General features: G+C 37.2%; 1 long non-coding RNA gene across 1 annotated transcript; it reads right to left on the bottom strand.

Moving 5' to 3' along the window:
- Positions 1 to 3,819: 3,819 nt before the first annotated feature.
- On the bottom strand, positions 3,820 to 6,302 carry LOC132611078 (uncharacterized). The gene is made up of 3 exons (XR_009571449.1): positions 5,910 to 6,302; positions 4,892 to 4,966; positions 3,820 to 4,095 (listed from the first exon to the last, which is right to left on the bottom strand). It is a non-coding gene; the product is annotated as an uncharacterized LOC132611078 (long non-coding RNA).
- Between the last annotated feature and the right edge of the window lie 17,275 nt (positions 6,303 to 23,577).

Raw genomic sequence — 23,577 nt, 5'->3', positions numbered from 1 at the left:
TCGTCCCATTCTTGTCGTATATATGTGTGTTGGGACATTCTTTGGTCTATGTGAGGGCATAAGGATGAGAATTGAACAAAATAAAGTGACCACCTAAAGTAGCGTTTGTGTGCACCATAATATGTTCGATAATGTAATGTCATTCATTGAAGCTTCATTGTTAGTCGTAGTGTTCTTGAGTTATGCATATTGTTTTAAAGTAGAGAGTTGGGGGTGGTCGTTTAAAGGAAAACATGCATGCCGGTAGTTCAGAGTCAAAACCAATGTAGACATTGCTATTCTATAATATCTAGGTGTTAGATTGAGTCATGGTTTTGTATGGCTTGCTTGAGGACAAGCAAATACTTTAAGTTGGGGGTGTTGATGTGGCGTGATTTTACACCACAATCGATGCTTTTTAACTATAAGTTTTACTTGTTTTTAAGCAAGTCTATGTCATTTTACGTAGTTTTTGTCATGTTTCAGGTAATACGAGGTCCCTAGAGCCTAAGTGTGGAAAACAAGCAAAAAAGTTGCAAAACTGGAATTAACTGGAAGTTCTGGAAAAGAGCCGTGGAAAAATACTCTACGCGATCGCGCAGAGTACCCACGCGATCGCGCCCACGCGGGAATTGTACTCCACGCGATCGCGCTGGAATGTAACGCGATCGCGCCTACGCGCGTTGTTAATTCCACGCGGTCGCGCAGGATCTACACGCGATCGCGATTAAGGGAGCAGGGGAAGCTGACGTCATCCACGCGATCGCGCATACACATGGCGCGATCGCGATGAAGGATTTTCGGCAATTTTCAACCAGAACCTGGGATTTGACGATTTCTTCCATTCCAGTTCCTATAAATAGAAAATGAGGGCAAAACATCAGTATCTTTGGCAGCTCCCACAAGTTGGAGGCTAGGGTTCCTACAAAAATGTTCTCTCTTCTTTTTAATCCTTGTTGATGGAAATCTCTTGGTGACAATTAAGATTGATACTCTTGTTGTGCTTATTTATTCATTTGCATTGTTCTTAATCAAGTAAGTTTTTGCTATTTTAATTATTCTTGTTCATGAATGTTTTGAAGGGATTAGCTAACCTTTGAACTCGCCCATTTACTTTGTTTGAAACTCGGAAGAGGAAAAGCGGAGTTGGGATAGGATAATTAACATGAATTTGGGGTGTTAACCCTCATCTAATGGAAGTTGACCTAGGAATAGGCAATACCACTTGTAGCCATATTCGGGTGTTCTTAATGCTCCTAATTGCTTGAGGGATCTTCAATTGGGTAGTCTAGTTAATCTTCGGAAGAAGTTAATTTAGAGTCATTATCCGAGGCTAAATAACATAAACTTGCTATTATTTACAATTCGTGAAATAGATTGTATCGTTACTTGAGAAGTAGTTTCCCTCCTTCCATTCTTGTTGCCATTGATCAATTTACTTGCTTTCTAGAGTAGAATTTATATTTCCGTATTTTATCAAAACCTTATAAAAAACCACCATTGATGCGTTCGGGCATAGCTATTGTTAGTGATAATTCCTAATCTGCTTAAATCACCTACATATTGTTCTCTGTGGGATTCGACCCCGACTCATAGTTGGGTAAATTATATTTGCATACGACCGTGCCCATTCTAATTAATAGGGTGGATTTGGACGTTATCAACATGCATGTTGTGTTTTTGGGATTTATTTGTTGTTGGGATGATATACCAAATTGGGAGACGCTGATGATATAGAGGAGATGCTGCCCAAATTTTTGTAGACAAGTATGGATTTAAGATTGAATTCCTAAAGGCTTATAGTTAATATTTGATAATTGTGACCAATTGTAGATTTTGGAGGAAACGGGATTTGAGTTTGGACAAGCGTAAAAAAAAAACAAATAAGGTATGTAAAGCTTTGCCTTTCATTCTCTTGGCATGTCCTTGGTATAATAGATTATGATTTGAGCCTCGGGGACGACTCTACTCTTAGAAATCCGAGCGTAGATTTGACTCTTATTCATTCAATATGATTGAATTAAGTACTCTATGTTTAATTGGAAAAGTAGCTTGAATATATGTAACTTTCACAAACGGAACCGGAGTGTCCTAAAATTTTTATAGGTAACTCCATTAAGTCTAATGTTCGTAAATTTCCGTACGCCACCTCGATTTGACCCGAGGTGGGCCCACAATTTCCGTGACCTTTGTGTCACTCTTTTGGACTTATTTTCGCACGGCATTCAACAGAAACTTTTGATCATTGTTCCGTTTATCAAACGATCAGTGTTGTAACTATCCTAATGAGTCTTACAATGTATTTTGATATGTAAAACAATTCCAGAGGCTTTGTCTTGATATAATTTATCGTGCCATCCAAAAGGTATATATATACATTATGACTATTGCCCGATTCCTTCGAACTGATCTGTCGTTTGGATTGCTTCATCGAGTCTGGAAAGAGATTTATATGCATATGGTTTCTCATCGATCCGTTCGTGGACGCCTCAATATGCCTTTTCACTGAGCTCGGGCCAGGATATGTTATCGTGCGCATTCCACTGCATTGTTCACCGCGTCCCTCGATGTGCGGGCCGGGTTCTGTTTATGTATATGATATGATGATACGGGGATGGCGGCCAGGATGGCATATGATCTGTCTGTCCACCGCGTCCCATACTAAGAGGGCCGGGATCTGTTACCGCGTCCCTCGATGGAGGGCCGGGATCTGGTATCTGTTATCTGTGATCTGTTTCTGCATATGATCCTGGATGCATGATTAGGGATATGAAAGTAAGTATCTTTATGTTTTGAATGAGGTGAGTATTCCCAGTACTTCCGATTCTGATTATGATTCTGTCTGTTATGTTTCTGCACTTCCGGTTCCGATTATGAGTTTATTTGCTATAGTCCCTGCTTTACATACTCGGTACATTTTCCGTACTGACCCTCTTTCTTCGGGGGATACGTTTCATACCCGCAGGTACAGACGCTCGTTACGGTGATCCGTCGGCCTAGGATATCCGTTCTGCTGTCTTGAAGTGCTCCCTTGTTCTGGAGCCTACATCTTGGTACAGACTCTTCCGTTGTGTATATGTATGTATATATTCAGGGGTACGGCGGGGCCCTGTCCCATCATATGCTTCTGTTATGGTTTGTAGAGGTCTGCAGACATGCTTGTGGGTCATGGGTCATGTATGTTTGATTTGGTCTGAGATCTGTGCCTTAAGCGGCCCCGTTTGCTATTATGGCCCAACCAGCCTATATGTTTGCATATGTATGTATATTCAGGCGATGTATATTCCGCCAGCCTACGGGCTTTGATCTGATGTTTCTGATACATATGGCCGCTTAAGACAATGTCTGTTCTCGGTGTCTATATAAATTAACATATGCTAAAATATGAATGTCTTTGATATGTCGATTCTGTAAGCGAGTGTGTATGGGTGTCCAGCTAGGACACCAGTCATGGCCCACGGGGTTGGGTCTTGACAATTTGCGTGATACTTTTCGCTTCATGAAATTCAAATTGAATTAACTTTGACAAACATTTTAAAATGTATTTTTTTCATCAAATTGACATGAGAAAAGTTGCAATCCATAGTACTTTTCAATTAGTTTTCAAATATAGAAATTTTAATCTTAAAATATTGAGTTAATCTAATCCAATTTGCTTAAAAAATTAGTTAAATTGACTCTCAAAAGGCGAAACGTGCCGCATAAACTGGGCGGATAGAGTAATATACTATGACTTTTTGTGTCACGACCCAATTCGCAAGTCGTGGTGCCACCTACACTATCCCTCCGAGTAGGCGAACCACATTACTAATAACAAGTTAAATAAGCGGAAAAATTTAATAAGAATAAATTATCAAGTCTTAAATACTTATCATCACTAGAAATGTCACGATAATCCCAAAATCTGGTCAAAGGGTACAAGAGCGCTAACATAGTACGAAATAGAAGTCTGAAAATACCCGAAGGTTACATCTTGTCTATCGGATATAAAAGCAGAAATAAATAAAGGAGGTCCTTCAGGGGCCACGGATGATCAAGTAGCTCACCATGAATGACGGAAAGATGTCACCCTCGCGTATCAGCCACGGGGTGTAGAACTGGAGCCTGGATCGTACTCTGCACTCAACAAAAGTGCAGCAAGAGTAGTATCAGTACAACACTAGTACCGGTAAGCATCATAGGCCGACAATGATTAGATAACGCATGAAGAAGTGAAAACTAACAAGTAGCACATAGAGCAAACAGGTATGGTCACATATAATATACAAGTAAAGTGTAAAGGAATCATGAAATCATCCAAGACAGATATAGTTCACCAGATGATCAGTCAATTGTATGAGTGAATGAATGCAATGCAATGCAACAGTCACCTCTCTCACTTCACTCTCGTACACACATGCTAAGGGCAGTGCCTCAAAGCCATGACCCATGGGGGACCCGCGAAGTCCATATACCACTCGTGCTCTCCGACAGAAACCTCGGAGACTATTAATCACTCTCAATCTCTGGCAAATACCTCGGAGTCTCTCTGTCACTCTCCATCTCCGGCAAAGACCTCGGAGTCTCTCAATCACTCACCTCACCAATCATCACAACAATAATATGGAAAGCATGTCATGCATGATATCAGTCTCAACAATATCACCAATGTACAATCAACAAATACAAGTCATGTTAATGTTATCATTCCTTTTCATATGATGAGGGAACTAGTATATGACAGAGATACAAACAGGTGATAATCACATAAAATAACACATATGGCGACAAGCCCACATAACAGCTGATAGAGCCAACCTAATTGGAAACCACCTCCACTTCATGCCCGAAGGTCTATATGTTATCCCCGTCACTTTCTACAACTACATACGATTCTCTAATCAGAGTCTAACTAAAGTAGACCGTAACATACCTCAATACCGAGCGGGTTCCACTAACAATCAAACTAATGTCTTCCCTTTGCGTAGAGCCTCTGAACGATCAAAATCTATAAAATATGCGATCTACGTTAGAATACGAATCTAAGGACACCCATATTGCTATATTTATATTCGAAACCTAAAACGCACCCCAAAAAGTGGCCTTGGGCCCACAAGGGCAAGATTAGAATTTTATAAAAAAATAATTCCACCCATTATCTAAGGATCATATATTTTTAAAATTGGTCAATTTCATCCATAAATGGACTCTACAATCAATAATTCTCCTTTCTTAGGACTAGGACTCGAAACCTCTAATTTTCCCAAAATCTTAATTATCAATTTCATATACCTAATATAATAAACCGTCATACCAAAATCCCAAAATAATGATAATAATGTTGGTAGATATAAATAATAAAAGGAAAGTAAACAAAAAAAAAGAAATCCAAAAGTATTGTCGTACGAAATTTGCACAGAAGAAGCAAATTTCATTCCTTGAAATCAATTTTATAATCAAAAGTAGTTTGCAAAGAAGAAGCAAATCCCATTCCTTGAAATCAATTTTATAATCAAAAGTAGTCATTATTGTAGTACGAAATTTGCACAGAGAAAGCAAATTTCATTCCTTGAATTTAAAATTGTACATATGACCCAATACACCTAAAGTCCAATCACATAATCCTTATACATAAAAATTGAAATGGGAATACAACAAGCATAAGACAAACTAGAAAAGGTCTGTAGTATGTTAAATTTTCCTTCACTATGAGATTGTGAAATTTGCGTTTTCATGGCTAAACTAAGTTCATATGTGATTTAATGATCTTTTCCTTATTGATAAGGATTTAACTGTTTGCATCTAACAGTGACTTTTCATAAAAACAAATGGAAGCATGTACCGGGAGCATAACCCCAAATTAATCCTATCAATATTGCCTACAATGATTTGCAATCATTACTCTATAATAACCCAATCACTAAGATAACCAAAATATAAATGAAACATACCTACTTTGCCTTACTTTCTTCCACGGACTGCTTCCTGTTGCCCCTCTCTCGTATCTCTATTCCCCTAAGCCTAGCCGAATATAGGCATTTTATTTTTATTTTTTATTGTTATGATTTAAAAGTGCAAAACCTATTAACTTTAGTCCATTTTATATGGCCATGTAATATGGGCTATTAAATAAATTATGGGCTTGGCCCATTAATCATCAACTAAAATAATTGTCCAAAGTAACCTTTTTACTCGATCAATATGTATAAGGTAAAAATTGATCGATTTAGTAAATTACATTACTCATCAACTTATACCTTATATAAGTGCAAATAAAATTCCTATGAATAAGCTATTCACACATTAAATAAATATATTTCAAAAATTATCCATCAATTATATAACCGTGCCCCTATCCCCATAAGTTGAGAATACATTTTAAAGCTACGGAAAGGGTATTTTAAAGAAGAAGAGTCCAAGAGTGCTAAACGACCAAACGGGTCGTTACATTTTGGAATTGAAAATTTCTTCTTCATTGTGTTATTAGTTATGCCTCTCTAGACATGGCCCACAACATTTTTTTCTAACTATATAGAAGCACCCGTCCGTATGCTTTTTCGTCGTCATATTTTGGGCCCCATATTAAAAACAGGATCAAAAAAATTATAAAATAATGTGGGCCCCATATATATTAAACAACAACTAATATAAAAAAATTGTGGGCCCCTCTATATTAGTAGTAATATATCGGTTCCAATTTAATTAAAAAAATTGTGGGCCCCATATATATTAAACAACAACTAATATTAAAAAAATAGTGGAAATTAATAATGTAAAAAAAAAAGTGCACCCCATATTAAAAAATCAAACAATATTCATATAATTTCTAAAGTATCTCATTAAGTTAATAATGATGGATTCATTGCCACTTGAGTATTGGTAGCAAACACTAATATAATAAAATTTTAAATACGGAGCACAAACTACAATGTTATATTAATTGTGTTTTGAACATAGTATCCCATATTGACAAAAGTCAAAAAAAGTGCAAAAATATTTTGGGCCCCATAATTCTAATATATATATATGCATAAAAATAGTGCAAATTAATAATGTCCAAAAAAAAGTGCACCCCGTATTAAAAAGTCAAACAATATTCATGTAATTTACAAAGTATCTCATCAAGTCAATAATGATAGATTCATTGCCCTGTGCGTATTCTTAACAAACACTAATATAATAAAGTTTTAAATACGGAGCACAAACTACAATGTTATATTAATCGTGTTTTGAACATAGTATCCCATATTGACAAAATCAAGCAATATATATATATATATATATATATATATATATATATATATATATATATATATATATATATATATATATATATATATATGTTCAAAACACGATTGATATAACATTGTAATTTGTGCTCTGTAGCTAAAACTTTATTATATTAGTGTTTGCTACGAATACATACATATATATATATATATATATATATATATATTATATGCATAAAAATAGAGCAAACTAATAATGTATCAAGCAATATAAAAAATAAAAAAAAGTGAACCCCATATTAAAAAAAATATAATGTTAAAAAAAAAGTGTTGGCTTTGTATTCGTAGCAAACACTAATATAATAAATTTTTAGATACGGAGCACAAACTACAACATTATATTAAACGTTTTTTTAACATAGTATATGTATATATATTATATGCGTAAAATAGTACAAACTAATAATGTCAAAAAAAAAAGTGTGGGCACCATAATTCCAATATATATATATATATATATATATATATATATATATATATATATATATATATATATATATCCGTTCCAATTTAACTAAAAAAAATTGTGGGCCCCATATATATTAAACAATAACTAATATTAAAAAAATAATGCAAATTAATAATGTCCAAAAACAAGTGCACTCCATATTAAAAAATCAAACAATATTCATGTAATTTTCAAAGTATCTCATTAAGTCAATAATGATGGATTCATTGCCACAGCCCACATGCGTATTCTTAACAAACACTAATATAATAAAGTTTTAAATACGGAGCACAAACTACAATGTTATATTAATCGTGTTTTGAACATAGTATCCATATTGACAAAATCAAGCAATATATATATATATATATAAAGTGAATCCCATATTAAAAAACAATAATGTCAAAAAAAAAGTGCAAAAAATATTGTGGGCCCCATAATTCTTATATGTGTGTATATATATATATATATATATATATATATTAATAATGTCCAAAAAAAAGTATACTTCATATTAAAAAATCAAACAATATTCATGTAATTTTCAAAGTATCTCATTAAGTCAATAATGATGGATTCATTGTCACGTGCGTATCAATCCATTAGTGGGAGCAAATGAAATTGCTTTTCTTCAAAAAGCTAAGTAGTCAAACCATACAATTTTCTTTCTTTTTTTATATTAGCCTGAGATCTAATCTAGATATTAAACTATTGTATTTGCTATTCCGCCATGTCATTTATTTGTTATGTTCACTAAAATAAATATACTTAAAATATTTATATTTTAAAATAAGATAGAATTTAATTACTTCTTTATTTTTATTCTTACTCTAATAAATGTAAAAAGAGATTAATGTTGTAACAAAAAATATATCAAATGGAGATCAAATAATAAATAAGGTAAATTAGTCAAATTACAATTCTAATCGATGTTTTTTTTATAAAAAAATCATGCAAAAGACAACATGACAAATAAAATGAGCTAAACCGAGAATATTTACCAAAAGTTAAAAAATAGTATTTCTTCGTTTAAATAGAAAATCAATTTCTACTTTGTTTCGTCTTAAACATGTAAAATTAATTTAATAATTTGAATTAGAATTATCCAAATCAAAATTTGGTAAAAAGAAAAATAGTTATATATATATATATATATATATATATAACCGCTATTCAAAGACAACTACATACACATAAATGCACTATAATCCAAAGTGTTGGGCCCATCCGCAGCACGGACATAGGCTGTCTAGTACTCTTTAGAAGAGGCAGTTTAAGAGGCACCTTCATCGTCCGTTTGTGGGCCCAAAACAAATTGTGGGCCCACATATTTTTTAATGACCCGTTTTTTAATAAACCCACTTTAGCTGCTTTCACCTTTAAAGGGTAGAATATTATATTACCTTCAATCCATAATCAATCCAGAAACTTCTACAAGTACTAGTAGAAGCTACAACCTTCACCCAAAACCCAATCCAGAAAATTTTCAGTCTCTTCACATACAGTAAATCAAGAAGCTTCTCATCAATTTATACCACCAAAAATATAGTATAATTTTGCTCAGGCTGGTGCTGCAATTTTCAGATATCAGGTATTAATTTTTGAACTCTTTTAATTTGAGCATCGTTTCTTCTTTTGATAGCATTTTTTAAACTTCTTTAAGCTTCTTCACCATTTTTTAAAGCTTCTTCAACTTTCAAAAGTAATAAACGAAATTATGGAAAAGAAATGATAGGGTACTTACAGTTACAGGTGAAGAGTTTGTTGGATTAATTTGTAAAGAAAAGAAAGTTTTAGGGCAGAAAGGAGATAAAGTAGAAATATAGATAAATCCAGCAGCTCCAAAAAGAAGAGAAAAAACTGCAATAGTAGATATAGAGTTCTTGGTGTATATATCCATTTTCATTTCTTTGGGAATATTGTTAGTTTAGTGGATTTTGAATCTTTCGCAAAAGTTCAATTTTTTGGGGGTTTTGCCTTTTTGTTGTTGATACAGGAGATTTGGGGGTGTATTAGGTGAGGAAGTTTTTTCTTCTGTTTTGTTTTGTTTTGTTTTGTTTTATCTTTCGAACTTAGGAAGGTCGTGTAATGGAAATGAAGTGCGAAAGATAAAAGGAACTAACAACCTGTTTCGAAAGCCGCCCCGGTAATTATAATTGGGTATAATTACATAGTTTGGCCTATTTATTTGACGAAGTAAATATACAGTTAGGTTGGAATTGAGTTTAATTGAGAGGGTGTAATTACACTCTTCAATACTCAAGGGGTGGTTGAGAATTAAGTGTGAAATTATAGGGTTAAGAGCAAGGGTAGGGAAGACTAAGAGGGCTGCGGCATTCAAAGTGCCTACAAAACAGCGAAGTTGAAACAAAAAAAAAAAAGAACTCAATCGAATGAAAAATTGACAAAAGGCTGGAAATTGAAACGAAATCAAAGAGGAAAAGCAAGTAAGAAAGAAAAGAGATAGTAGGTACTTTATATAGCTTAGATTTCACTTCAGCCTTCCATGAAAATTGATAATAAGCCAAAGCTCATTTTACAGAGCACCTTTTTTAGAAGCATTTGGATAGGGAATATGGGTAGAGAATAGAGTCGAAGAAAGATTGAACAATGATGAAACATAATAGTGTTAATGTTATTTCAAGTACGTAATAGTTTTAATGTTATCTGATTTCTGCTATTACTATAAAGTTGGAACTTTCTTTATGTTATTGAAAAAGTTGGTTGAATGTGTTGGTGAAATTTCTTGGTTGCATTTTAGGTAAAATTTTCATCTTAAATTCTTTCTGCCTTTTAGAAAATAACAATAAGTTTTATATATTACTAATAGTTGGATTGCTATATTTTGTTTGATCTTATTTGCTGTAGGTTTAACTTTGTGTTGTAGTGATTGTGCACATATGTGTGTTCAGCCTCTTTAATTTATGTAAGTGCCACTCTTCTGCATTGTTAGATTATTGTCAAATTGCTTCTTCAATTTATTTTGTCGTTACGGGATTTGGTTGTCTCTTTATTTGTTGTTTATTTAGTTTGAGTATAGAAAATATGTACTCTACATTCATTTGAGTTGTTTTCTTAAAATTATACCGTCAAACTAAATATATGGCACTCATTAAACTGTTTTTACAAAAAATATTACAAAAATTGCAGCAATATCAGACGATAAATGTAGAAATGATCAAACCTCTGAAACCATAAATGCTAAGAGAAGAGAACGGGAGTCATATAAACTAATGTCACCTGAAAAAAAAGAAGCATGTTTAGCCCGACCGTGGGAGTTATATAAGTTAATGTCGCCCGAAAAAAAGGAGGCATGCTTAGCTCGACGACGGGAGTTATATAAGCTAATGACACTTGAAAACAATGAGACATGTTTATCTCGGCAACGAGCAAACAAAGCTGAAATAAAAAAGCAATGGTTGCATGACAATTCAGTTCTAGCTAATTCAGTTAATCCATCATCCTTTGAAGTTAGCACTTCTTTCGCAGAGTAGGCTTCGTCTATTGTAAGACGGTCACTGCTTCTTGGTGAAACAGGTTAGGCAGTTTTTCTACAATTTCTGAATTTAATTAAAAAAACAACTTAAGCTAAAAAGTTTTTTTATTGAATAAACAGGATCGTCGTCAGGCACAAAGCCTACACATCATGGTAAAAAGTCAGTGATCACTACAAATAAAGGTTGGTTCCAACCGTTTCACTAAAAATAATAATCGTCACACATTATTTAAATTGCCTATTATTATGTGCTTACGTTAACGTTTAATATGTAGAAAGAGTTAAAAAAATAACTTAAGCTAAACAAATTTGTTTATTGAAAAAAAAATAACTTAAGCTAAAAAAATTTGTTTATTGAATAAACAGGATCATCGTCAGGGACAAAGCCCATACATCATGGTAAAAAGTCAGTCATGACTACAAATCAAGTTGGTACCTTAAGTAGTGCAGAAGCAAAAACCAACTATATTAGCCTGAAAGATGTTCCGAATTGTGAATTTTGTGGAGCCAAAAAGTATGAATATGAATCGCCTGCATTTTGTTGTAGTAATGGTTCGGTTCACTTAATTTCATATCAAATGCCACAAGAGTTAAGAAATTTTTATTTAGGAAACACTGAGGAATCAAAGGAATTTCGAACTTACATTAGAACATACAATAACACGTTCACTTTCACTTCACTCGGAGTAACTTATGATAAAAATTTAGCAAAACGAACTAATGGAGTTTATACCTTCAAAGTCCAAGGAAAAATGTACCATTTTATAAATGATTTGGTTCCAACTAATCAAAGGGCTAATAACTTACAATTGTATTTCTTTGACAGTGAAAACGAACTGCAAAATCGAATGGCATGCTCAAATAAGCTTAATGAAAAAAATTGTGAAATCTTTGATGGACATCTTAAAGTCTTACAATCCTGTAACACCCCGTAAATTTGAACTAGGTGTGAATATGTAAAAATCTAGTGTTAAGATTATATTTTATCTATATGAATCCATTCTTGATGAATTCGGGTAGAGGATGGTTGTTTTGAAGTCAAACCAACTAGTGAAGTTCTTAAGAGATCTCAAATTCGCCTAAGTTTTGGTAGGTCTATCTTTTGGGCGATTTTCGTGAAAATGTGTTGAGAGTTTGGAAAACCTCCCTCAATGAAAGTTGTAGATCTTTGAAATATATTTCCAACGGTATATTATGAGGGTCAAACGGACATCTGTACAAAGATTTATGACCATTTTACTAAAGACTGTTTGCGCTGAAAAGTTGGCCTGCGTTACGCTCCACGTTACGGGCCGTAACACGCGTTAAGGGCCGTAACATGGAGCCGTAACGCCCCAAAAATTTCCAGAACCTCACTGGAAATTTGTCCTGTGTTACGATACAATTTACGGGCCGTAACACGTGTTATGGACCGTCCCTTGGAGCGTAACACAGGTGAAAACAGTACGTTTTCGGGTGATCTGACTTCGGGAGGCCATAACCCCATTATTCTTTGAGAATTTGGAAACACTTCCTCAATTAAAGTTGTATATAATTGAAATACCTTTCCAATCATAGGTCGTGGGCCTCCATGTGACATCGGTATTAGGAGATACGGACGTTTTAAGACAGAAAGGTCAAGCTAATTGCCCAACCCAATTCAAAACCGGGTCAGGCCCATTTCCCTTGTTATTTAAGGGAAATGCTCAGCCCTAGCAGCCACATTTCCCCTACCAAACTGTCACGACCCAATTCGCGAGTCGTGGTGGCACCTACACTATCCCTCCGAGTAGGCGAACCACATTACTAATAACAAGTTAAATAAGCGGAAAATTAATTAAGAATAAGTTATCAAGAATTAAATACTTATCATAACTAGAAATGTCACGACAACCCCAAAAATCTGGTCAAAGGGTACAAGAGCGCTAACATATTTCCGAATAGAAGTCTGAAAATGCCAGAAGGCTACATATTGTCTGTAGAATACAAAAACAGAATAAATAGAGGAGGTCCTTCAGGGGCCACGGATGACCAAGTAGCTCACCCTGAATGACTGAAAGATGTCACCCTCGCGTATCAGCCACGGGGTGTAGAACTGGAATCTGGATCGTACTCTGCAATCAACAATAGTGCAGCAAGAGTAGTATCAGTACAACACTTGTACCGGTAAGCATCATAGGCCGACAATGATTAGATAACACATGAAGAAGTCGAAACCAACAAGTAACACATAGAGCAAACAGGTATGGTCACGTATCATATACAAGTAAGGTGTAAAGGAATCATGAAATCAACCAAGACAGATATAATTCACCAAATGATCAGTCAAATATATGAGTGGATAAATGTAATGCAATGCAATGCAATAGTCACCTCTCTCACTCCACTCTCGTACACACATGCTAAGGGCAGTGCCTCAACGCCATGACCCATGGGGGACCTGCGAAGTCCATGTACCACTCGTGCTCTCCGGCAGAAACCTAGGAGGCTATTAATCACTCTCAATCTCCGGCAATGACCTCGGAGTCTCTCTGTCACACTCCATCTCCGGTAAAAACCTCGGAGTCTCTCAATCACTCACCTCACCAATCATCAAACCAATAATATGGAAAGTACGTTATGCATGATATCAGTCTCGACAATATCACCAATATAAATCAACAAGTACAAGTCATATTACTGTCCACTGTCCAATTATCAATATTACCATTCCTTTTCATGTGATGAGTGAACTAGTATGTGACGGAGATACAAACAAGTGATAATCACAGAAATAACACATTTGGCGACAAGCCCACATAACAACTGACAAAACCAATCTAATTGGAATTCACCTCCACTCCATGCCCGAAGGCCTATCATGCTATCCCCGTCACTTTCTACAACTACATACGATTCTCTAATCAGAGTATAACAAAAGTAGACCATAACCTACCTCAATGCCGAGCGGGTGCCACGAACAATCAAACTAATGTCTTCCCTTTGCATAGAGCCTCTGAACTATCAAAATCTATAAAACATGCGATATACGTTAGAATACAAATCTAAGGATCATATATTTTTAAAATTGGTCAATTTCATCCATAAATAGACTATCAGATCATTAATTCTCCCATTTGTTTTTGAACTAGGACGCGAAACCTTTAATTACTCCAATATCTTAACTTACGTTAATTACTAGTCTAAATCCTAACTTAGGATTTAATTCTCACTTTCCACAATTCAAATACCATGGATTTGAAGGTTTTTATATCATTCAATAATATAATCTTTAATTAGGTAGACCCAATACATAAAGATTGACATTGATACATGCTAAGCATCCGAAAAAGGAAATTGGAACCAGAAGCAAATTTCGAAACAGTGACCTTCAACAAAATAAAATAAAATAAATAAAATAAAATGAACACCTTTGTATCTGGTTGCCATTTGTTTTCTTTCTTCCTTTTTCCTTTTAACGTATATTTAATAGTGACATGTTCAATGCCAGTGAATTGTAAAATTGCTTTAGAAATTTAATACTCTCATCATCCATTTTATAAAAACCAGAAGCTTTTAATAAGTAGCCATATGTATTATTTTGTTTTTATAATCACTTGTATCATCATACCTATTTATAGCATAGGTGAGGACATCATTATGACATCCACTAACTTTCACCAAATTTTAATAATCAAAAACGTGAGATTGGTCTAACTGAAATCAAATTGCATCCCATGTGCACAAAAATGGAATTCTAACGTACATATATATCATCCAAGAAATCCAACATCAATACTCAGTTATATTTCACACGATATTAAAAAATTGGAATATATACTATGAACTAAACCCAAGTAAACGAAATGAACCTTTAATTAAATTTTAACTTCGGACACAATCTAACTTTCCACAATTTAAATACCTTGGATTTGGAAATACACATATAATCCAATACACCTAGTATTAAAAATATATAGACCTATATATAAGAATTGAAATTGTAACACGAAAAACATAAAAAGAATTTTTAGATTAGCAAATTACAATTTGTGCAGTGTCCTTGTAAAAGAAGAAAAACGTATGAATCAATTCCTATGCAAATTTTCACACCTTTCTGCCAACTAGTGGTCTAAGTACTTATTACTTCATTTCCATATCCTAACAACTACCTTAATTATTAATTTACTAAATCCTTATCAATTCTTAGTGTACAAACATTTCTACATAAACCACTAAAACATTTAATGGCTGGGAAGGAAACGTGACCATCATTACAGATGTGATGATTTTCTCTAACTTCATGTATGCTTCACTTGGGCTCTATAATAGATATTGTCTTCTAGCATATCCTTATCAAGCTAAATAAAGAACCAATTTTTTTATAACGACTAAATCATGGGCCACTTTTCAAAGCTTGTAGAAAGCTGAAAATTACTACGGTGTATTCAAGAAAAGCAAGAAAATGTGAGTCATAGATTGCAATAACTACCATACTAAACTAAACTTCCTGCAATATATTCTCTTGTAGGAGTGTATAAAACTAATTGTACCATACCTGATTGCCTTTGTATTTGGTGGAAATAAAATAAAGCTTCACTGCTCCTTTAACATTAATTGACAAAGCCCCTTCTGTTCGTCCTTTTTTTCTCGCCTCTAGGTTAGAAATATGTGAATAATTTTTCCTTCTATTTTTTCCTCTTTCTTTTGTAATATAACGTGCACAAAATAAGATTTTTCCTTCTACTTTTTCCTCCATCTTTTGGAATATAACGTGCACAACACAAGGTTATGATGACTAAATGCACAAAATAAGGGATGCACAAAACAAGGGATGCATAAAACAAGGAATGGTGGGCTTGTTATTATATAATATTAGGATGTACAATGTATTACACTTTATTGCCTTTACGATAACTTGATGATTTTAAAAGTAATTTGAAGTGCTGCTGTCCCAAATTTTATACTCACTGTTATGGTACTTGCAAATAAAAAAAACACTAACCTCTACCTTTCAAAAAAATGGGTGTCCATATGCCATATGGTTTCATTCTCCACCAAGTGACTCGAATAATCTGCTTCCATGGTCAGTTATAACACATATATGTACTTAATGTCTTAATTACAACACTGTTAAGATAGAAGACTATGCTAGGTAAGTTTGCGAATATTTGGTGTTTCATATATTAAAATCATGTCAATAAATATTATATAGTCCCATACCCTTTTCGTAGTTTTAAAGTTCTAAACGACCAAACGGGTCGTTACATCAGATACCAATCAAACAATCGCTCATCCTCGAGCGACTAGGAAAAGATGGAGAAAAGGTTACCTGATCTGTCGAACAACTGAGGATATCTACTTCGCATATCCGGCTTAGTCTCCCAAGTGGCCTCCTCAATCGGACGGTGCTTCCACTGTACCTTGACCGAAGCAATATCCTTGGGCCTTAACTTTCTCACTTGCCTATCTAGGATTGCTACCGGCTCTTCCTCGAATGATAGATTCTGATCTAATAGTACCGAATCCCACTGAATGATATAAGACCCGTCTGAATGGTACTTTTTCAACATAGAAACGTGGAATACCGGATGAACACCTGCCAAACTTAGTGGCAAGGCCAACTCATACGCCACCTTACCGACACGACGAAGAATCTCAAAAGGGCCAATAAACCTGGGGCTCAACTTGCCCTTCTTCCCGAACCGCATTACACCCTTCATGGGAGAAACCTTCAATAGGACTTGGTCACCAACCATGAACTCCATATCACGAGCCTTCCGGTCAGCATACTATTTCTGCCTACTCTGAGCTGCCAGAAGTTTTTCCTGAATAAGCTTGACCTTGTCCAAAGACTCCCTCAGCAAATCTGTACCCCAAGGTCGAACCTCAAAAGCATCAAACCACCCAATAGGAGAACGACACCTCCTACCATATAAAGCCTCGAATGGCGCCATATCAATACTAGAATGGTAGCTATTGTTGTACGCGAACTCTGCCAAGGGTAAGAATCTGACCCAATGACCACCAAAATCAATAACACAAGCCCTCAACATATCCTCAAGCACCTGAATAGTCCTCTCGGACTGACCATCTGTCTGCGGGTGGAACGCGGTGCTAAGATCTAACTGAGTTCCTAGTTCCTTCTGTAAAGTTCTCCAGAAATGGGAAGTAAACTGAGTGCCTCTGTCGGAAATGATGGAAATAGGAACCCCGTGCAATCGCACTATCTCTCGGATGTAGATCCTGGCTAACTTCTCCGCGTTATAAGTAGTCTGAACCGGAATGAAGTGCGCAGACTTAGTCAACCTATCCACGATAACCCAAATTGAATCAAACTTACCCAGAGTCTTCGGAAGACCAACCACGAAATCCATGGCGATCCTTTCCCATTTTCACTCGGGAATGGGCATCCTTTGAAGTACACCACATGGTCTCTGGTGCTCATACTTAACCTGCTGGAAATTCGAACACTGAGCAACAAACTCCACAATGTCTCTCTTCATTCTACCCCACCAATAGTGTTGCCTCAAGTCACGATACATCTTTGTTGCTCCTGGATGAATGGAGTATCTGGAACTATGAGCCTCTTTCAAGATCAACATAATCAAATTACCAACTCTAGGAACGCAAATGCGCCCCTTAATCCTCAAAACACCATCATCATCAAGAATAGCCTCTTTGGCTTCTCCATTTAGCACTTTATCCCGAATCTTGCACAATTTTATATCCTCAAACTGTTGGGCCCTAATCTGCTCTAAAGGTGACGACCTCGCCTCCACACAAGCTAGAACCTTACCAGGTTCTGAAGTATCGAGCCTCACCATACTATTAGCCAAACACTAAACCTCCATAGCTAACAGACGCTCTCCCACAGTCAAACGCGCTAAGCTGCCCATACTTACTGCCTTTCGGCTCAACGCATCAGCTACTACATTAGCTTTTCCCGGATGATAAAGGATATTAATATCATAATCCTTTAGCAACTTCATCCATCTACGTTGCCTCGAGTTCAAATCTCTCTGACTAAACACATGCTGAAGGCTACGATGATCTGTGAAGACCTCACAATGAACTCCATACAAGTAATGCCTCCAAATCTTCAAAGCGAACACTACTGCAACCAACTCCAAGTCATTAGTGGGGTAGTTCTTCTCGTGAACCTTCAAATATCTCGAAGCATACGCAATCACCTTACCCTCTTGCATCAACACATATCCCAAGCCAATGCGTGAAGCATCACAATAAACAGTAAAGTCCTTTCCCTCTACTGGTAAAGCCAAAATCGGGGCTGAAGTCAATAAAGCCTTAAGCTTTTGTAAGCTCTCCTCACACTCATCGGACCACTGGATAGGCACATTCTTTTGAGTCAACCTAGTCAAATAGGAAGCAATAGATGAAAATCCCTTCACAAATCGGCGATAATAACTCGCAAGGCCTACGAAGCTCCGAATCTCAGTCACCGAAGTAGGCCTGGCCCAATCTCTAATCGCCTCGATATTTTTGGGATCAACCATAATCCCATCCTTGGACACCACATGTCCCAAAAAGGCCATGGAACTGAGCCAGAACTCACATTTTGAAAACTTGGCATATAATTTTTTTCCTTCAACAGGCCAAGCACGATCCTCAGATGCTTCTCATGATCTTCCTTACTCCGAGAGTACACCAGGATGTCATCAATAAACACGATCACAAATGAATCTAAGTAAGGCTTGAAGATCCTATTCATCAACTCCATGAAGGCTGCAGGGGCATTAGTAAGCCCGAAAGACATCACCAAGAACTCATAATGACCATAACGGGTCCTGAAGGCGGTCTTCGGAACATCCTCCGCTCGAATCTTCAACTTATGATAGCCTGACCTTAAATCAATCTTAGAAAAGATCGACGCACCCTGAAGCTGGTCAAATAAGTCATCAATGCGGGGTATTGGATACTTATTTCTGATTGTAACCTTGTTTAATTGTCGATAATCGATACACATCCGCATGGTACCATCTTTCTTCTTCACGAACAGAACGGGAGCACCCCAAGGGGAAATACTGGGTCTAATAAATCCTTTGCTCAACAAGTCTTGCAACTGCTCCTTCAACTCTCTCAACTCTACCGGAGCCATCCGATAAGGTGGAATAGAAATAGGCCGGGTGCCTGGCTCCAAGTCAATGCAAAAGTCAACATCTCGATCAGGCGGCATACCAGGCAAATCTGTAAGGAAAACCTCTGAGAACTCACGAACAACTGGCACTGACTCTACGGAAGGAGTATCCACACTAGTATCCCGAATATGAGCCAAATATGCTAAACATCCCTTATCCACTAACTTCTTCCCCCGAAGAAATGATATGATTTTATTAGGTGCTGGACTAGGAGTACCCTTCCACTCTAACCGTGGAATACCTGGCATGGCCAACGTGACTGTCTTGGCATGACAGTCTAAAATAGCATGATAAGGAGATAACTAGTCGATGCCCAAAATAATATCAAGTATTATACCCCATAAACGTGACCACACAAGACCTATAGACCCGATCTACTATCACAGAATCTCCGACAAGAGTAGAGACATGAATAGGTACATCAAGCATATCACAAAGCATATCCAGACGCGTAGAGAAATAAGTGGACACATAAGAAAAAGTAGAACTCGGATCAAATAAGACAGAAGCTGATTGGTGACAAACCGAAATAATACCTGTGATAACCACATTAGAGGCCTCAGCCTCTGGTCTACCCGAAAAAGCATAGAAATGGAAACGTCCACCTTCGGACTGTGTGCCTCCACGACCACCACGGACTGCCTGAGATCCTCCTCTCACTAACTGAGTGCTTCCCCTACCAGATTGATGGACACCTCTGCTCGACTGCGAACCCCCTTTATTAGAATATCCTCCTCCTCTAGCTGGCAGTGCTTGCGGCCTTGATATTTGAACCTTAGAACCCTGCCTGGATCTAGGACACTCTTTAGCGTAATGACCTGTCTCACCACACTCAAAACATGCTCCTCTGGCCATAGGCTGCTTAACTGTCATAGCAGAACCAGAATACCACCGCGGTCTAAGGGTTGAGAGTAAGATCCCCGGGAAGTCTGCTTAGAACCTTGCCCACTATAATCTGAAGAACCACTTCCTAAAGCCTGTAGTGACGACTAGATGGGGCGGCTGTAGGGATGATGACGAACCCTGTCATGGTGTCCCCCACCTCTAATAGGACCTCTGAGACTGTCAAATCTACGAGCTTTCTTGTCGCCACCCCCACTATATGCCCGACCCATCTCTGACTCGACCCTCCTGGCATGCTCTACAACTGACTGAAATGAGGCCCTAGAAGCCTCCAATTGTAAGGTGGCCAGTCGAAGCGGAAGGTCTAAACCCTTCACAAATCTCCTCACTCTCTCAGCCTCTGTGGGAAGTAATGCCGTCGCATAACGGGACAAAGCAAGAAATCTGGTCTCATACCCCGCGACCGTCCTACCTCGCTGCTCTAATGTCGAAAACTCATCCTTCATGTTGTCTCTCAGAGTACGAGGAACATATTTCCCCAGGAACACCTGGTAGAACTGGGTCCAGGTCAAAGGTGGCGATCCAACTGGTCGACACTCCATGTATGACCTCCACCACTGCTTGGCATCCCCAACTAACTGGAATGAAACATAATCGACCCCGTCAGACTCCACTACACCCAACTTATGAAGCATCTCATGGCAGCTAACAATAAACTCATATGCATCTTCCCCTGGAGTACCATAGAACCAAGGAAGAGACATTTTGGTAAATCCCTCGATCAATTTTCGCTCCTCACTGGTAAACACTGGCCCATCCATAGGCCTTAGAGCAAAATCAGGCGCTGGAACAACATCAATATGGGGAGCCACTGCTGCTGCCGGCAATACCCTCGATGTCTGAAATCCTGGAGCAACCGTAGCATCGGGAGTATGACCTCCCACTCTAGTTTGCGAGCCATCTAGAGCATCTGGAATCATGCCCGCCTGAGCCAAACTGTCAAAGTACCCCAACACTCGAAACACAGCCTTCTGAAAATCAGGAGTAGCAGTGACCCCAGGCTGTGTCTCAGCAGCCCTAATCTCCTCCTTCGGAATGTCGTCAAGCTCCCGAGTCAAATCTATGTCAGGGTCCTGAGCAGGTGCTGGTGCTTGGTTCCTATCTGGATTAGCTACACGGCCTCTGCCCCTGCCACGTCCCCTGCCTCGCCTACGGACAGCTGGTCGGGCAACGGGTATGGATGCAGGTGCGGGTGCAGGTGCAGGTGCAGGTGCAGGCTCCTGGCCTCCAGTAGCGGCCGATCGCGTCCTCACCATCTATGCGTGAACATAGAAATGAAGTTAAGATACCAATCTGAACAATCTCGCACGAAAAGAATGAACCAGATACCAATCGGATTGAACTAGCACGAAACGAGAAAAAGAAGTGGAGTGTTTCCTAAATGTCCTATAGCCTCTCGAGGATGGGCACGGACGTCTACGTACCAATCCGCAAGACTCTACTAGACATTGCTCTTGTACTTTTAGACCAATTAACCTAGAGCTCTGATACCAACTTTGTCACGACCCAATTCGCGAGTCGTGGTGGCACCTACACTATCCCTCCGAGTAGGCGAACCACATTACTAATAACAAGTTAAATAAGCGGAAAATTAATTTAGAATAAGTTATCAAGTCTTAAATACTTATCATAACTAGAAATGTCACGACAACCCCAAAAATCTGGTCAAAGGGTACAAGAGCGCTAACATATTACCGAATAGAAGTCTGAAAATGCGAGAAGGCTACATATTGTTTGTAGAATACAAAAACAGAATAAATAGAGGAGGTCCTTCAGGGGCCACGGATGACCAAATAGCTCACCCTGAATGACTGAAAGATGTCACCCTCGCGTATCAACCACGGGGTGTAGAACTGGAACTTGGATCGTACTCTGCACTCAACAATAGTGCAGCAAGAGTAGTATCAGTACAACACTTGTACCGGTAAGCATCATAGGCCGACAATGATTAGATAACGCATGAAGAAGTCGAAACCAACAAGTAGCACATAGAGCAAACAGGTATGGTCACGTATCATATACAAGTAAGGTGTAAAGGAATCATGAAATCAACCAAGACAGATATAATTCACCAAATGATCAGTCAAATATATGAGTGGATGAATGCAATGCAATGCAATAGTCACCTCTCTCAGTCCACTCTCGTACACACATGCTAAGGGCAGTGCCTCAAAGCCATGACCCATGGGGGACCCGCGAAGTCCATGTACCAGTCGCGCTCTCCGGCAGAAACCTCGGAGGCTATTAATCACTCTCAATCTCTGGCAATGACCTCAGAGTCTTTCTGTCACACTCCATCTCCGGCAAAAACCTCGGAGTCTCTCAATCACTCACCTCACCTATCATCACAACAATAATATGGAAGGTATGTCATGCATGATATCAGTCTCGACAATATCACCAATATAAATCAACAAGTACAAGTCATATTACTGTCGACTTTCCAATTATCAATATTACCATTCCTTTTCATGTGATGAGTGAACTAGTATGTGACGGAGATACAAATAAGTGATAATCACAGAAATAACACATTTGGCGACAAGCCCACATAACAACTGACAAAACCAACTTAATTGGAATTCACCTCCACTCCATGCCCGAAGGCCTATCATGCTATCCTGTCACTTTCTACAACTACATACGATTCTCTAATCAGAGTCTAACTAAAGTAGACCATAACCTACCTCAATGCCGAGCGGGTGCCACGAACAATCAAACTAATGTCTTCCCTTTGCGTAGAGCCTCTGAACGATCAAAATCTATAAAATATGCGATCTACGTTAGAATACGAATCTAAGGATCATATATTTTTAAAATTGGTTAATTTCATCCATAAATAGACTATCAGATCATTAATTCTCCCTTTTTTTTGGACTAGGACGCGAAACCTTTAATTACTCTAATATCTTAACTTACGTTAAGTACTAGTCTAAATCCAAACTTAGGATTTAATTCTCACTTTCCACAATTCAAATACCATGGATTTGAAGGTTTTTATATCATTCAATAATATAATCTTTAATTAGGTAGACCCAATATATAAAGATTGACATTGATACATGCTAAGCATCCGAAAAAGGAAATTGGAACCAGAAGCAAATTTCAAAACAGTGACCTTCAACAAAATAAAATAAATAAAAAAAAAAATGAACACCTTTGTATCTGGTTGCCATTTGTTTTCTTTCTTCCTTTTTCCTTTTAACGTATATTTAATAGTGACATTTTCAATGCCATTGAGTTGTAAAATTGCTTTCCAAATATAATACTCTCATCATCAATTTTATAAAAACCAGAAGCTTTTAATAAATAGCCATATGTATTATTTTGTTTTTATAATCACTTGTATCATCATACCTATTTATA

This window comes from Lycium barbarum, chromosome 9, assembly GCF_019175385.1.
Source record: "Lycium barbarum isolate Lr01 chromosome 9, ASM1917538v2, whole genome shotgun sequence".
Classification (NCBI taxonomy): Eukaryota; Viridiplantae; Streptophyta; class Magnoliopsida; order Solanales; family Solanaceae; genus Lycium; species Lycium barbarum.
Note: the sequence above shows the minus strand (reverse complement) of the source record. Positions and strands in the feature narration are given on the sequence as shown.